This window comes from Oncorhynchus clarkii, chromosome 13 (assembly GCF_045791955.1).
Source record: "Oncorhynchus clarkii lewisi isolate Uvic-CL-2024 chromosome 13, UVic_Ocla_1.0, whole genome shotgun sequence".
NCBI lineage: Eukaryota > Metazoa > Chordata > Actinopteri > Salmoniformes > Salmonidae > Oncorhynchus > Oncorhynchus clarkii.
Window position 1 is genome coordinate 18,992,418 of NC_092159.1, and position 16,500 is coordinate 19,008,917.

Below are 16,500 nucleotides of genomic sequence, written 5' to 3' on the forward strand. Positions count from 1 at the left end.
GTTGGAGTGGAGATGACTTCCCTGCAGTTACGCAGCAGCAGAGAGAGAGAGAGAGATGAGAGAGACATAGACAAGATATAGAGAGAAAGAAAATGAATAGAAAAACAGAAAGAGAAAGGCCAAATTCCCTTCCATCTTTGCTTTTCCATTTACACCCTCCTGCCTCCCATCCCCCACTCCCAATGGGCCATCATGGGGTCAGGCAGGGGTGAGGAGTGACATTGTTTCAAATTACATCAGTGCCTATATATAATAACGCCTGTGTCGCGGAGAGAAGGGGACCTACCTGATGTCTCTGACCTTTTACTATTGGACTTTGACATTACCTCAAAACCCCAGGTATCCAATACTTCCTCAAGTAGGAAGTCAACAAAAAGGGCTACAAAAAAGTTTTCAAAACGATTCTCGTATTTTGTAGAATATCTATGCATATCATATTGTGTTATCGGCAAAGCGCATACAGTACATTCCATATCAGAGCAGCTCAATCTTGATTATTCATAAACAGATGTCATCCAGGACTCAGCTGAAAACACAGGATTTGCCAACATAGTCCTTTGGGTCAACAGATAGGCTTTAGTCCATGGCATTGTAACGATTTGAAGGAATCCCTTGATTCATCTACATCTTCCGTTTTATGAAAAACTATATTGTGTTTGTAGTCATTTCAATGGGCACATCCTTCTCCCCTCCCATTTCCTGGGGTCTGTTACATTAATCACTCATTCTATTATAGAAGAGGTCATTTATGTAGCTCCTTTCTCACAATATTTAAATTCAAACCTTTTCAAATTAATGACATACTCTTGGGTTTCCCCCTCATATCCTGAAGCACACACTAATTTACGTTCTGTCATAACAGTAAATGGTTGGATTTCGTCACCAGCTCTAACTGCCAGCAGGCGTATATTACGGGTTTTCAACACAATAGCGACAGAAGAGCAGCTCCCATTTGAAGCCGCAGCTCTCGCCACCACGTGTCAGTTATACAGGCAAAATCATTTTACTTCTGAGCATGAATGCGTGATTCATTCTTTGTTTTTTCGTGTGGCACAAGTTGGCCGTTCGACTTGTATGACCTTCTACCTCGTTGATGTGATACTAGTTTATTTTTTATTTTTGTATAAACCACTGGACTGGTCATGAATCCAAATTGGAAATACGGTCTTTATCATTCATCCAAGGATGTACAGGCCAGTGTGTACTAATTGCAATTGTACACTGACCAGTGCATGCAGACTGCACTGTACATGTTGCCTCAGCTTTTAGTCTACCAGGCCTACAAGTCATGCTGTGTGTGGCCTTAGAAGTCTTGAGTGCACCACTGGTATTCTGACATAAATTACATAAATACTACAAGAAATGTCACTTTCTGACAACCGTTGTGAGGGATCCTGATTGGTTGTCTGTGGTTGCTAGTGGGTGATGTGGGCCTAGGTGGGTGTGTTGTTTTTTATTTGCCTACCAATTGTCCCTACCACAGGAAAGTGAAACCACACCGCAATGGACGACAAGGACTTAAATCCATTATGATTGTGGATGGACTTTTGCCAAAGCTGTGACAGAGTTCTGAGAACATTCTCAGGGGACTGAAAGAAGGTAGCAGGGATGTGTCGAGAGAACAATGCCAGCCGGACTTATCTGATCCCTGTGAACCTGACCTGGAAAACAACATTACCCATTTCAATGAAATAGATTAGTCAGAATGTTGCTTCTTCCCCCTTCCTGAAGTTTTGTGAAGTTTTTAAAAATCCTTTTTTCTTCTTTTTTTCTTTACTTCCTCCTTCAGATCAACTCATCCCACCTCCTCATGATGCCTGAGTTATAATTTCCACATGATTGGCTCTGAAACTACTTATAGAGAGGGAGAAGGAGGAAATAGATCAAGGATGTAAAAGGGATATTGCTTCCTCTCACTTTCACTCTCTCTGAGAGTTCTACTTTTTTCTATATCTCTTTGGAGATTTGCTGTAAACAACAAAACACATTCCCTTTAAGGGGAACGCAGCAGGATGTAAGGCCGTCTATATGTTTGTTAGTACAATATCAAACACTCCTTTTAGAAAGCATGAGTTAAGACATCTTACCCATTGCTTTTTAGCCATTGTATTTAACCCCAGATCCCAGCCTGAAAAACAACCCTGGTTGCAGTTAAACAATTGCATGTGTGCCATTCATTCCACAATTTTGTTTATACTCGACAGTGAGGGGGGAATTATTACATTTTGAATTCTGCATACAGAGTTTGATGCCCATCAGTCAACCAGAGTTATGGCTAGATATAAATCAAGAGTTTGTTTGTGCCCCCTCGTTCATTACGGCATGGCTTTGAAAAGCCAGGCAAGATTCCGTACAATCATTGTAAATGCTAAAGTGCTGTCATGACTGTCCTGTGAGGATCCGAATGGGTCAGATCAGCTTGGCAATGGATGACAGTAACCAGACGTTCTCTCACCCACAGAAGAGGGGAAGAGGGAACTGGGTCGGTTTGACAGCTCACACCTTGTCATAAATGAAAGGAGAGGAGATCTACGGTCTCCCTCTCCAAAATTTCACAGAGAAATATGCTTTGTCTACACAGAGGTTTCCCGCCAAAACTCTAACACGTTCTAAAGCAAATAATAGAAAAATGTTCTTAACCTCTTGGATCTCTAGGGGCGCTATTTCATTTTTGGATAAAAAACGTTCCCGTTTTAAGCGCAATATTTTGTCACGAAAAGATGCTCGACTATAAATATTATTGACCGTTTTGGAAAGAAAACACTCTGAAGTTTCAGAATCTGCAAAGATATTATTCTACAGGCGAAACCAAGATGATACGTCAACCAGGAAATGAGCAGAATCTCTGAAGCTCTGTTTTCCATTGTCTCCTTATATGGCTGTGATTGCGCAAGGAATGAGCCTACACTTTCTGTCGTTTCCCCAAGGCGTTTGCAGCATTGTGACGTATTTGTAGACATATCATTGGAAGATTGACCATAAGAGACTACATTTTCCAATTGTCCGCCTGGTGTCCCTGCGTCGAAATTGGAGCGTAAAGCCAGGTGCAATTATTTTTCCATTTGAGAGCAAGGAGAAACCAGGCTTCCACGAAGGATATATCATCGAAGAGATATGTGGAAAAACACCTTGAGGATTGATTCTAAACCACGTTTGCCATGTTTCAGTCGATATTATGGAGTTAATTTGGAAAAAAGTTCGCGTTTTGAGGGCTGAATTTTCGTTTTTTTTTTTTTTTTTTTTTTTTGGTAGCCAAATGTGATGTACAAAACGGAGCTATTTCTAATACACAAAGAATCTTTTTGGAAAAACTGAGCATCTGCTATCTAACTGAGAGTCTCCTCATTGAAAACATCAGAAGTTCTTCAAAGGTAAGTTATTTTATTTGAAGGCTTTACTTGTTTTTGTGATAGTTGCCTGCTAAATGCTAACGCTAATGCTAACGCTAAATGCTACGCTAGCTAGCTACTGTTACACAAATGATTGTTTTCCTATGGTTGAAAAGCATATTTTGAAAATCTGAGATGACAGTGTTGTTAACAAAAGGCTAAGCTTGAGAGATAGCATATTTATTTCATTTCATTTGCGATTTTCATGAATAGTTAACGTTGCGTTATGGTAATGAGCTTAGAATAGAAATAGAATAGAATCCCGGATCCGGGTTTGGTCGTCGCAACAGGTTAACACAAGGTGGGGAATAGTCAGTGGTGAGCTATAGAGAACTAATGTCATATGGGTGGTATTTTGTGATGTCATTAAAAAGGTTATAATGGAAATACTGTAACTTGAAAACTATATACACTACATGTATGAAGTCTCCATTTTTAACATTGTGTATGAAATATGAAAAATCATGAAGATAGTTTTGTTAGGAATGTGATTTTAGGAAAGAAATTAACATTAGAACAAACAAAAAACGTGAAGCGGTAGCTACGCATTTGAAATGGTTGGAACTTAAAATAAACTCATCTCCCAGTCCAGGAAAGATGGGGAGCAGCAGCCCATGTCTCAAGTGGTGAACTCAGAATATCAACACAGGGAAGAGGTGAGAAGCTCACCTCTCAGACACTCACTGATACAGCTGATTAGCTGTCCTAAGGTAAGTATCTAGAAAAGTGAATTTAAGTGGGACCACTGTACTACTCTTCTCAAATCAACATAGTACGCTACTCTCATCATCCAAAGGGAACCGTCAACATGGCTGGTTAGCCTATCTTCCAAGGAGCATCTTCCAGAATGAACAACAGTAGAAGACGGGAAAGGAGAGACTCCTTTCGGACAATCAGAGTCATAAAAGGGTGCCGCTGAAAGGCCCATCACCCTTCCTAAGGAGGGCTGGTTCCGACAGAGATCCACGGCAAACAAAGGCATTCACACATGAATACATTCATGATTTCTTACTCCGAACGTGCGGCGGTTCGTGTGCAAAGTATATGATTACTGTGAGAATAGTTTCTAAAATGTATCAATGATAAGTGTGTCTTTTTATCTCTCCCTCTCCATGTCGTTCTGTAACAAACCGCCATATGTTGTGTCAATCCACTGGGGAACTTTTCTTAATGTATTAAGTGTGTATGTTATCATGTGTTATTATTCGGTTAGATAGTAAATAAAGAATTAAACCAATTTGTGTAGTACTGAATCATACGGGAGAAGGTAACTATTTAAACATCTGCTCTTGTGGTGCACCAAATTCCTAATGAGTTTTTACATGATTATTTTAATGTTTTTTTAAATACAGTGCCTTGCGAAAGTATTCGGCCCCCTTGAACTTTGCGACCTTTTGCCACATTTCAGGCTTCAAACATAAAGATATAAAACTGTATTTTTTTGTGAAGAATCAACAACAAGTGGGACACAATCATGAAGTGGAACGACATTTATTGGATATTTCAAACTTTTTTAACAAATCAAAAACTGAAAAATTGGGCGTGCAAAATTATTCAGCCCCTTTACTTTCAGTGCAGCAAACTCTCTCCAGAAGTTCAGTGAGGATCTCTGAATGATCCAATGTTGACCTAAATGACTAATGATGATAAATACAATCCACCTGTGTGTAATCAAGTCTCCGTATAAATGCACCTGCACTGTGATAGTCTCAGAGGTCCGTTAAAAGCACAGAGAGCATCATGAAGAACAAGGAACACACCAGGAAGGTCCAAGATACTGTTGTGAAGAAGTTTAAAGCTGGATTTGGATACAAAAAGATTTCCCAAGCTTTAAACATCCCAAGGAGCACTGTGCAAGCGATAATATTGACATGGAAGGAGTATCAGACCACTGCAAATCTACCAAGACCTGGCCGTCCCTCTAAACGTTCAGCTCATACAAGGAGAAGACTGATCAGAGATGCAGCCAAGAGGCCCATGATCACTCTGGATGAACTGCAGAGATCTACAGCTGAGGTGGGAGACTCTGTCCATAGGACAACAATCAGTCGTATATTGCACAAATCTGGCCTTTATGGAAGAGTGGCAAGAAGAAAGCCATTTCTTAAAGATATCCATAAAAAGTGTAGTTTAAAGTTTGCCACAATCCACCTGGGAGACACACCAAACATGTGGAAGAAGGTGCTCTGGTCAGATGAAACCAAAATTGAACTTTTTGGCAACAATGCAAAACGTTATGTTTGGCGTAAAAGCAACACAGCTGAACACACCATCCCCACTGTCAAACATGGTGGTGGCAGCATCATGGTTTGGGCCTGCTTTTCTTCAGCAGGGACAGGGAAGATGGTTAAAATTGATGGGAAGATGGATGGAGCCAAATACAGGACCATTCTGGAAGAAAACCTGATGGAGTCTGCAAAAGACCTGAGACTGGGACGGAGATTTGTCTTCCAACAAGACAATGATCCAAAACATAAAGCAAAATCTACAATGGAATGGTTCAAAAATAAACATATCCAGGTGTTAGAATGGCCAAGTCAAAGTCCAGACCTGAATCCAATCGAGAATCTGAGGAAAGAACTGAAAACTGCTGTTCACAAATGCTCTCCATCCAACCTCACTGAGCTCGAGCTGTTTTGCAAAGAGGAATGGGAAAAAAATTCAGTCTCTCGATGTGCAAAACTGATAGAGACATACCCCAAGCGACTTACAGCTGTAATCGCAGCAAAAGGTGGCACTACAAAGTATTAACTTAAGGGGGCTGAATAATTTTGCACGCCCAATTTTTCCGTTTTTGATTTGTTAAAAAAGTTTGAAATATCCAATAAATGTCGTTCCACTTCATGATTATGTCCCACTTGTTGTTGATTCTTCACAAAAAAATACAGTTTTATATCTTTATGTTTGAACCCTGAAATGTGGCAAAAGGTCGCAAAGTTCAAGGGGGCCGAATACTTTCGCAAGGCACTGTAAATAACAGTCACCAGATTAATGAAAGTAAAGTCACAACAGTGCACACAGAGAATGGGACAAACCATTTATTTCCCTCACATACTCTATTTAACTACATTTTTGTGTGATTTCTGGAATGTTTTGAAAGAGTGGCAGTCTTTAGAGAGGCGTAGAGATACTTCAGCAGCATCCAACTAAAGGGAGGTGGTTTATTGACTTACCCAAAATGCCAAGGGACTGGTTAGAACAGATGATGTGTGAAGCAACACACCTTTTTCACATCACCCCCCAAGGCTTATAGTGAAGAGAAATGGAACCTTGAACTCTTCCATCCACAAACAAAAAGCAGCAGGACTGGGGGCAGTGAAGATAACCTTTAAATGGTCACAGAAACAGTCTAAATCAATCCTGATGAAAATGTAAAGAAGCATAGATAACTGCAAAAAATAAAGGAAACACCAAAATAAAGCGTTGGGGCACCACGAGTTGCCATAAGCACTTATATGCGCCTTGAAAAATATTTTACAAGAGTCTGTAACTGTATTGGAGGGATACAAACATCATTCTTCCATGAGAAAGGTTGTCGATGGTGTTGTGAAAACGCTGTCTCAAGCACCACTCCAGAATCTTCCACCTTAATCTCTCATAAGCGTTTAATTGAGTTGACTGAGTTACACACACACACACACACACACACACACTTTAAAAAAAATATATATATATAAGTCAGTTAAAATTTCTTGGCGCTACCCATACCGTTAGCGGGATCATTTTCGTCAGCAACCGCTGAATAGCATAGCAGTCAAATAATATTACAAAAAAAAATCATATTCATGAAATCACAAGTGCAATATTGCAAAACACAGCTTAGCCTTTTGTTAATCCACCTGTCATCTCAGATTTTGAAATTATGCTTTACAGCGAAAGCAATCCAAGCGTTTGTGTAAGTTTATCTATAGCATACATAACATCATGTACACTTAGCATCAGGAAGCTTGGTCACGAAAATCAGAAAAGCAATCAAATTAATCGTTTACCTTTGATGATCTTCGCATGTTTTCACTCACGAGACTCCCAGTTACACAACAAATGTTCCTTTTGTTCCATAAAGATTATTTTTATACCCAAAATATCGACGTTTGTTTGTCGCGTTATGTTCAGAAATCCACAGGAAAGAGCGGTCACGACAACGCAGACACATATTCCAAATAATATCCATAATGTCCACAGAAACATGTCAAACGTTTTTTATAATCAATCCTCATGTTGTTTTTAAAATATATATTCGTTAATATATCAACCGAGTGTGTAGGTTTTTCAATAACAGCGGGAGGATCAATGGCGGCTTTACTCAGTTGCGAAAAAACTCACTCTGAGAGCCCCCACCTATCCACTTACGCAATGTGATCCTTCACTATCTCACATTTCACATTTTTCAAAATAAAAGCCTGAAACTATGTCTAAAGACTGTTGACACCTTAGGGAAGCCATAGAAAAAGGAATCTTGTTTATCCCTTTAAATAGGCTTGCATAGGAACAGTTGGGTTTCAAAATAAGAGGCACTTGATTAGATCTTGATTAGATTTTCCTCAGGCTTTCTCCTGCAATATTAGTTCTGTTATACTCACAGACAATATTTTTACAGTTTTGGAAACTTTAGAGTGTTTTCTATCCTAATCTGACAGTTATATGCATATTCTAGTTTCTGGGGCTGAGAAATAGGTAGTTTCAAATGGGTACCTTTTTTAGCCAAAAACGAAAATACTGCCCCCTACACGCAAAACAAATTCTTATTTTCAACAACGGCCTAGGAACTGTGGGTTAACTGCCTTTTCAAGGGCAGAATGACAGATTTGTACCTTGTCAGCTCGGGGATTTGAACTTGCAACCTTTCAGTTGCTAGTCCAATGCTCTAACCACTAGGCTACCCTGCCGTCACCTTTAAACCCCCTATGCGCCTTTGAGACCCCTCTTTCAAAGTTACTGAAATCTCTTCTTCTAGCCATGGTAGCCAAAGTAATGAGATTTAAACTTGTCTCATAGTTGTTTTTCCCCGTGTTCAGTAACTTGCCACAAATATCTTATCTAGTGTTCAATCTTGGTTGTGAATGGCATGTATGGATGTCATAAAGGCCATGCCTAAAGTGCCATGGAAGTATAACTTATGAAGATTAAACTTTCATGTCTCATAATTTTTCACTGTCCAGAAACTTGCACAAAGTGCCACAAAATAATTATTTGTGAAATGTAAACTTTCATGTCTCTTAGTTATTCCCTATGTCCCGTGACATATGACACATATGACATAATACATCTTGTGCTCACCCTTGGTTGTTATATTCATACAGTTGCATGAAAGTTAGGGTTTGGTACATTGGGATATTGAAACATTCCTGTCTCATACCTTTTCTCCTCCACACTGCTCAGTAACACTTGAAAAATGATAATACATTTAGGGGGTGCTTATATTTGTCCTGTTACAAGTGTGTCATGGAAATGTGTTTCTTGCATATCCCAACTCCCCCTGAGACACCTGCAGGGAGTGGGGTTACGACCAGGGTCACTATTGCCCAGCGCCCCTGGAGAAATTTGGGTTAAGTGCCTTGATCAAGGGCCCAACAAAATATTTTTTACCTTGTCGGCTCCAGGATTCAAACCAGCGACCTTGCCAAATGCTGTAAACCTCCAGGCTACCCTCAGTAGCTATACAGAACCTACAGTGCTTACTCTTGGTTTTTATCTAACATCTTAATTTCACACAGTGGGAATATTTATTGACTTCCTAGTTTATTATCAAAAAAACAGAGAGCCTAGGTGTTATAGTGAATCTGTTTGTGCATCAAACACATTTCCCTGTTCCTGCTGTTGTTGTTCTATTTCACATGTGGACTGTTTCATATTTCCTCTTCCTGTCTCTGTTGCCTGTTTGGCATTTCTCAAGGTCACTCCAAGTGTTGAGATAAAGAAGAAAAAACACATCTCCTCTCACCAATTGGACCCAGTCAGTAAATGTGAATGTTTTTCCCTCCATTATTCATTCACGCTTGAGTTTCCACCCTCCTACATGTCTCTCACCAACGATCCACTGTGCTCTTCCGGCAAACACCTGCAAATATCTTTATATACCCTAAATGTGTCAATTCTCCAAAAGTTATTTTCAATTATGCTTCAATGGATTCTGTTATTAGAGGAGAGATTATTCTACAGCTAATGTACCTTAGGGGTGAGAAGTGTGTGTGTCTCAATGCCTCTGCGTTGTGTATATTTTCCAACAGATAAACACTCTGACAGCTTGTACAAAGCTGGTCCCCTTCCTGAGATAAGGTATGCTGATGGCAGCAGAGATTATTAAAAGCTTTATTTGCTGCCTTTGCTCTCAACACCTTCCTCTACTGATGCATTCTCTTCATTCTTTTCCCCCCTCTTAATTTTCTCCTCCTTTTCTTTTGCTTTCTCTTTCCCCTCAACTATTCACGCTTTTTTAGTCTGTTATTGCATGACCTTTTCACCTTACCTCTCTTCATCTCTCTTATTAAGTTCTATGTCCAGTCTCTCTGCTATCCAGCACTATCTATCAGAGCAATGATGGTAAGGCATTGCCCAATTCATGCCCATTGCGGTTTGTCTCTGCCAACCAAATCTCAGTCGCTAAGTTCTCATCTCTCATTTTCCTGTGTCGTCCAGAGGTCTCAGCATCCATCCAGACAGTTGGTTCATCGGGTCTAGGATCTGGTGTTTGGACCCATATTACATCTGTATTTCCCCTGCAGTCTGGCTAGGAACAAAAATAACCTGTAGTATCTCAAACAATAGCTGTAGAAACGTTTCACTGTGGATTCAGACTTTGTGTTCCGACCCCTTTAAGACTGGATGCCTGGGCTTCGTCTATGTTCAGAACAATGTTTAAGCATATCAGTCAGAGGAAAGATCATGTTTAGACCCTGAAGGCTTGATCTTGCCTCAGGCTTTTCAGCAAAGAACTTTTCTGTTTTTTTTCTCATCTCTCTCTCACAGTTGCAATGTCAGGTAAAGTTGTTTATTTTTGTTAATCCCACTTCTGACACTAACAAACCCTGTTGACAAGGTTTTTCCAGATATTCTTCCTAGCTAGTCTGTTTGGTGTCTTTGTTATTCAATCACGCAGTTACTATCTCTTTGGTTTGGTCAGTGGCCAGCCAAGTCAGCTGCAAGAGACCGAAAGAGACCTCAGTCTGTGAGCTAGCGATGCAGGATAGATCACCAACCGTTAGTTTCCCTGCTGGAATAATACATGAGGACCTCTGAGTCGGTTGTGCTCCTGAACACCCCAGTCTATATCCCTTGTTTTTGTGTGTTACCGCAGACTGAGGTGATTTGGTTTGGGAGTTTGGTCCCACTCTCACTTTGAAGTACTGAGCTTTTCCTCTCCCCAGAGCCTGGTCTCCACACAGTGCCTCTGCACACCAACCACTTAATTGTTCTGCTTTACATGCAGCCATCTGGAAAAGCCTGACAACAATGTCTAATGTGATTTGTGGTCACAGATTTTTTTTTTTACTATTCAGTTGATGTTCATGGAGAAACATACACATTGTTTTCTCCCTCTCTTTCACACCTCTCTGAAATGGATTTAGTTACAAAAAAGCCCACCACTTTATGTCAGAGCAGATGGAACCTGGTTAAAACACTGGGGGGGTTTGAATTCCGAGAAAACATCAGGGATTCTGATATTTCCCAGGACTGTTACATATACATTTTACATATTCGGCAATCTGCAGTACGAGGTAAATGGTTTTAGTGTTCATTAAACATCTCTACAGGAATCTTGAAACAAGATTTAGCCTCACTCTGTCTTTCCTTTTAAAATCCAAATCAAATGTATTGGTCACATACACGTGTTTATCAGATTTTATTGCGATTGTAGTGAAATGCTTGTGTTTCTAGCTCCAACAGTGCAGAAATAAGTAATAACTAACCATTTCACAACAACACACTCAATACACACAAATTTAAGTAAAGGAATGGAATTAAGAATATATAAATATTTGTACGAGCAATGTCAGTGTGGCATAGACTAAGATACAGTACAATAGAATAGAATACAGTATATACATATGAGATGGGTAATGCAAAATATGTAAACATTATTAAAGTGACTTGGGTTCAATAATTAGTGGCCAGTGATGATTTCAAGTCTATGTACAGTATATAGGGCAGCAGCCTCTAATGTGCTAGTGATTGCTATTTAACAGTCTGATGTCCTTGAAATGGTAGCTGTTTTTCAGTCTCTCGGTCCCAGCTTTGATGCACCTGTACTGACCTCACCTTCTGGATGAAAGCAGGGGTGAACAGGCAGTGGCTCAGGTGATTGTTTGTCCTTGATGATCTTTTTGACATTCCTGTGACATCGGGTGTTGTAGGTGTCCTGGAGGTCAGGTAGTTTGACCCCCGTGATGCGTTGGGCAGACCGCACCACCCTCTGGAGAGCCCTGTGGTTGCGGGCGGTGCAGTTGCTGTACCATGCAGTGATAACACCTGACAGAATGCTCTCAATTGTGTATCTGTAAAAGTTTGTGAGGGTTTTAGGTGCCATGCCAAATTTCTTTGGCCTCCTGAATTTGAAGAGGCGCTGTTGCACCTTCATCACACTGTCTGTGTGGGTGGACCATTTCAGTTTGTCAGTGATGGGTGAACAGGGAGTAAAGGAGAGGGCTGAGCATGCACCCTTGTGGGGCTTGTTAAGAATTAGCGAAGTGGAGGAGTTGTTTCCTACCTTCACCTCCTGGGTGCGGCCCATCAGGAAGTCCAGGACCCATTTACACAGGGCGGGGTTCAGACCCAGGGCCTTGATCTTAATGATGAGCTTGGAGGGTAATATGGTGTTAAATGCTGAGCCGTAGTCAATGAACAGCATTCTTACATAGGTATTCCTCTTGTCCAGATGGGATAGGGCAGTGTGCAGTGCGATGACGATTGCATTATCTGTAGATCTGTGGATCTATTGATCCTTGACTAGTCTCTCAAAGCACTTCATGATGACAGGAGTGTGTGCTATGGGGCGATAGTCATTTAGTTCAGTTACTTTCTTGGGTACAGGAACAATGGTGGCCATCTTGAAGCATGTGGGGACAGCAGACTGGGATAGGAAGCGATTGAATATGTCCATCAACACTCCAGCCAGCTGTTCTACGCATGCTATGAGGACGCGGCTAGGGATGTTGTCTGGGCTTGCAGCCTTGAGAGGGTTAACACGCTTAAATGTCTTACTCACGTCGGCCACAGAGGAGAGCTCACAGTCCTTGGTAGCGGGCCACGTCGGGGGCACTGTGTTATTCTCAAAGCGGGAGAAGAAAGTGTTTATCATGTCTGGAAGCAAGACGTCGCTGTCCACGCAATGGATTGATTTCCCTTTGTAGTCTGTGATTGTCTGTAGAACCTGCCACATACAGCTCGTGTCTGAGCCGTTGAATTGCGACTCCACTTTGTCTCTATACTGACGTTTTACCCGTTTGATTGCCTAACGGAGGGAATAAATGCACTGTTTGTATTTGGGCATATTCCCAGTCACCTTGCGATGGTAAAATGTGGTGGTTTGCGCTTTCAGTTTTACACGAATGCTGCCATCTATCAACTGTTTCGGGTTAGGGTAGGTTTTAATAGTCACTGTATATCATCCCTCAATGTATACTATAACACAACAATATTACTTAGTACTTAGATATTTATCTATTTCACTGTAGGTGTATTGTAGTCGGAAGCAAATGCTTTGCATTGCTTGTTCCTGGAGTGAAGCTCATAGTAAATGAGAGTTTAACTAAAGGTGAAGTTTTATTTTGTATCAAACTGTGTACAATTGGATTTTTTTTAAAGTATTTTTTATGGTTGATTAATGCTTGATTAAACGCCATCAAGCAGTCTGATATACCTACAAGAACTAACTTCTTTACTGTGGTGAAAGCATTTCATCACTAATATCCACACTACCTCAGGGTTTCTTCCTCAATGCAGGCAGACACATCAACAGCAGACAATGTAACTACTGCTGTACCTAACCCCCTCTCTGATAGTCAAGGAATATTTCAGACTGCTGCTATCTTCCATCAGCAAGTCAAAACCCCATTAGTTTCAGATGCTTGGGAAGCGTTGTGATATTTTATAAATTGCTACTCCAACTAAAAGGGCTAGTATTACCTATTTACTGAATTGCTGAAGGAACTTAAGCTACATTTAGCTTCAAATTTAAATTATCAAGGTAATTGGCATTTAGCCTTTTTCTCAGAATCTCCGTTCACTGGCAACAATGCCTCTGGCTCTCTCTGTCTCACTCTCCCTCAACAAATTTATACTCCAGACCAGAACCTAGAGATAAACACCTGGAGACCAAACACCAGATAAACAACCGTCTCCGTGGACAGGGGCTGATGAGGATGAAATTACTGAATAAAAAATGAGGAAAGAGGAGAAGTGCCTATTGTATGGCGGTGTAGCCAGGTTTAAACACTGCAATTGCATGCATATTATGACTACAGCTTCCGTCCCCGCAGACACTCATGAATATGTAGTGATTCTAGGTTTTGGAAAAACAAAAAAGGCGCCTCAATAATCAGGAGGCATATGTGTTATGGTTTGGAGGTTTGATTGCATTTCTGACTGATTGTACAGTCTGTCTGTGACACTCTCATACCAGAGCCTTAGTACTTGAGGATAGAACTAAGTGGTGAAAAGTAAAATGGATGTATAGCCTACATACAATACCACACAGGAGCTTGCTATCTCTTCAATTTATACTTGACAAGCAATTCAGTCAGGCAGCATTCTGTGTCTTCGCCTGCCGCATGAGGAGACTCAGACAATATAACGCAGCCCTTGGGGGCTCCCTAGTGCTCAGAGGCCCGTTCCACATTATATTTCCCTCTCCAATCAGTCATCGCCTTGTTCAATTCCCCAACTCTCTTTTAATATCCTGTAGAAGCTGTCAGCATACCCTCATGCAAGGTCTGTCTTTCTCGTTATTCTACTTTGCAATCATCGTGACCGTCTCTCCCCGGCACTCAGGAAAGAGCTGGAATGAAAAAAGATCTTATTGTAATTTCACCTGAATCTCTATTACTGGCAGAGCTGCACAACTCTCTGCCGACTACGCCACCAGGAGAAAAAAAAACCCGAAGAGCTATAAAATAATAATCTGTTGGCACATCCATATTTAAATATTATTTCATTTTAAAGTAGTTATCGGGAGAACCTATCCGTTATTAAAGGTGTTAGGCCCCCAGATGTCTGTGAATGGTTTGTTTACGTTAGCACCTATCAATGATTGGTTAACCTCTTTCATTCTGCTGGCGCAGGGGTTATAACACAGAATGTTTTTTGCCCTGTGCAACATGGTCGTATATATTTAGTTTACATGTTATAGGATCAAAGCCCTTGAGCACCCTAGTTATAAGGGTGAGAAAGCCAAGTACTGTAAGGTGTACAATAACAGGGCTATTTCATATGATATGGTTCAAAGTCAAGATCGTTGAATTTGGACATAAATCTATCTTAAGATGTGGTTGTGGTTGAAAGCAGGTGTCGGTAAATAAGTCTGTATATCTGTCTGTTTATACATTGAACTGCCTTTCTGTCTGTATTTCTGTCTAAACATATTTTTATTTATTTACAGATCAACAGACTGTGGCTCCACCTATGAGAGGATGAATGACAAAGTGGGATCTAAGACTGTGCTGAGTTACCTGTATGTCTGTCCATCCAACAAGAGAAAGGTAAGACAAACTTCAAAAGAGTGATTTTCAATAACACAAAAATGATTAAGACTTAGAAGAACTTAATTACATTTGGTTGAGTTAACTAGAACTGAATTGTTCGTTGTCCATTCTCTGCTTCCGCTATTTGTTCTTTCTGATCAAATCAAATGTTAGCTCGAAGTGAAGGTTAGACGGCAGACTGACTGTTAAAAAAATATGTTTTAGGGTTTGAATAAACGCTTTCTATCAAGCATTTACATTTGTGAGAAGCCCAAAGTTGAATGACCTTATTTAGCTTACATTGCCTTGTGCTGGCATCTTGCCTGCACTTAGGAAAGTCAATTCAAGAGTGTTACAAGCAACACTTACTCATACTGTCGTTATAGCCTCAGAACATTTTCCATGACACAACACAGAGACCAGAAAGACCTGTTAGAAATAATAAAACATATTGTTGGTGTGTAGATAAATGCTGAAGCAAAACTAATAAAATAGAAGGTGCATCTTCTCTGACCCTGTGAATGTTTTCACACTAGCTGGCCGGACTTGATGATAGTCCCTATAGTCTACTTGAATGAGGAGTATCCAGATCATTTCCCAGATACTGGGCTGACCAAGTCAAAGACACACAGGACAGATAGCAGATCTGCTAATAGGGCCTTGTCGTTTCTCTACCATGGCGATAGACTGAGGATGTTGCAGTTTGGTTCACCGCAGTTAGGGAATTACATCGTAGTAAAAGCTAGTCGTGAGACCCTAGGATGTCCGAATGCCCTCGTTAGAGCCACGCTTTGTAAACAACCGCCATTCACCTCTGACTTCAACCGACCCACATTCCTCCTAACCTTATCTCTGATCTCATTATGGATGTGCCCAACTCTCTCTTGGATAAGCTGGAACTTCTTTTTTCCTCATTGCATTCCAGTGGCAAAGCTTGGCATCTGTGTGTCTAGCGTGGGAAAATCAGGAAGACAGTTATCTCTATCTCTGTTGAGATGAGGCAGTAATGACCCTTAAATCACCATGGCAATACATTTGTGCCTTTAATGCCTCAAGGGTGTCTTTTCTCACACGTGAATATAGTATGACAATTGATTTCCACACAACAAGATTCTGTTAACGTCACTGACTATATTCTCAAGTTGCCTAAAGGAACAAATCCAGAGGCTTGACCTTTCTAAGAGCAGGTTATATATTTGAATGATGATGCTGACATTTATCTTCAAGCTTTTAAAGAAGACACCCATCATGAATTGTCCTTATGCATGTTCAGCCTTATTCCGAGGTCTTCTGCACGGTTTGACTCACAACCGCTGCTAATAATGAAGAGTAGCATTCTAGACGTATAAATATAATTAATAGACATAAAATGAATAGACAGAATTGAATTAATTATATTTCTATGGTTGTATGATTGTAGCTAGACATGTTGTTAT

General features: G+C 40.5%; 2 pseudogenes; both read left to right on the plus strand.

Moving 5' to 3' along the window:
- The window catches only part of LOC139423511 (VPS10 domain-containing receptor SorCS3-like), a 391,895-nt pseudogene that overhangs the window by 300,717 nt on the left and 74,678 nt on the right, over positions 1-16,500 (plus strand).
- LOC139424133 (VPS10 domain-containing receptor SorCS1-like) overlaps positions 1-16,500 on the plus strand; it is a 171,627-nt pseudogene that overhangs the window by 97,936 nt on the left and 57,191 nt on the right.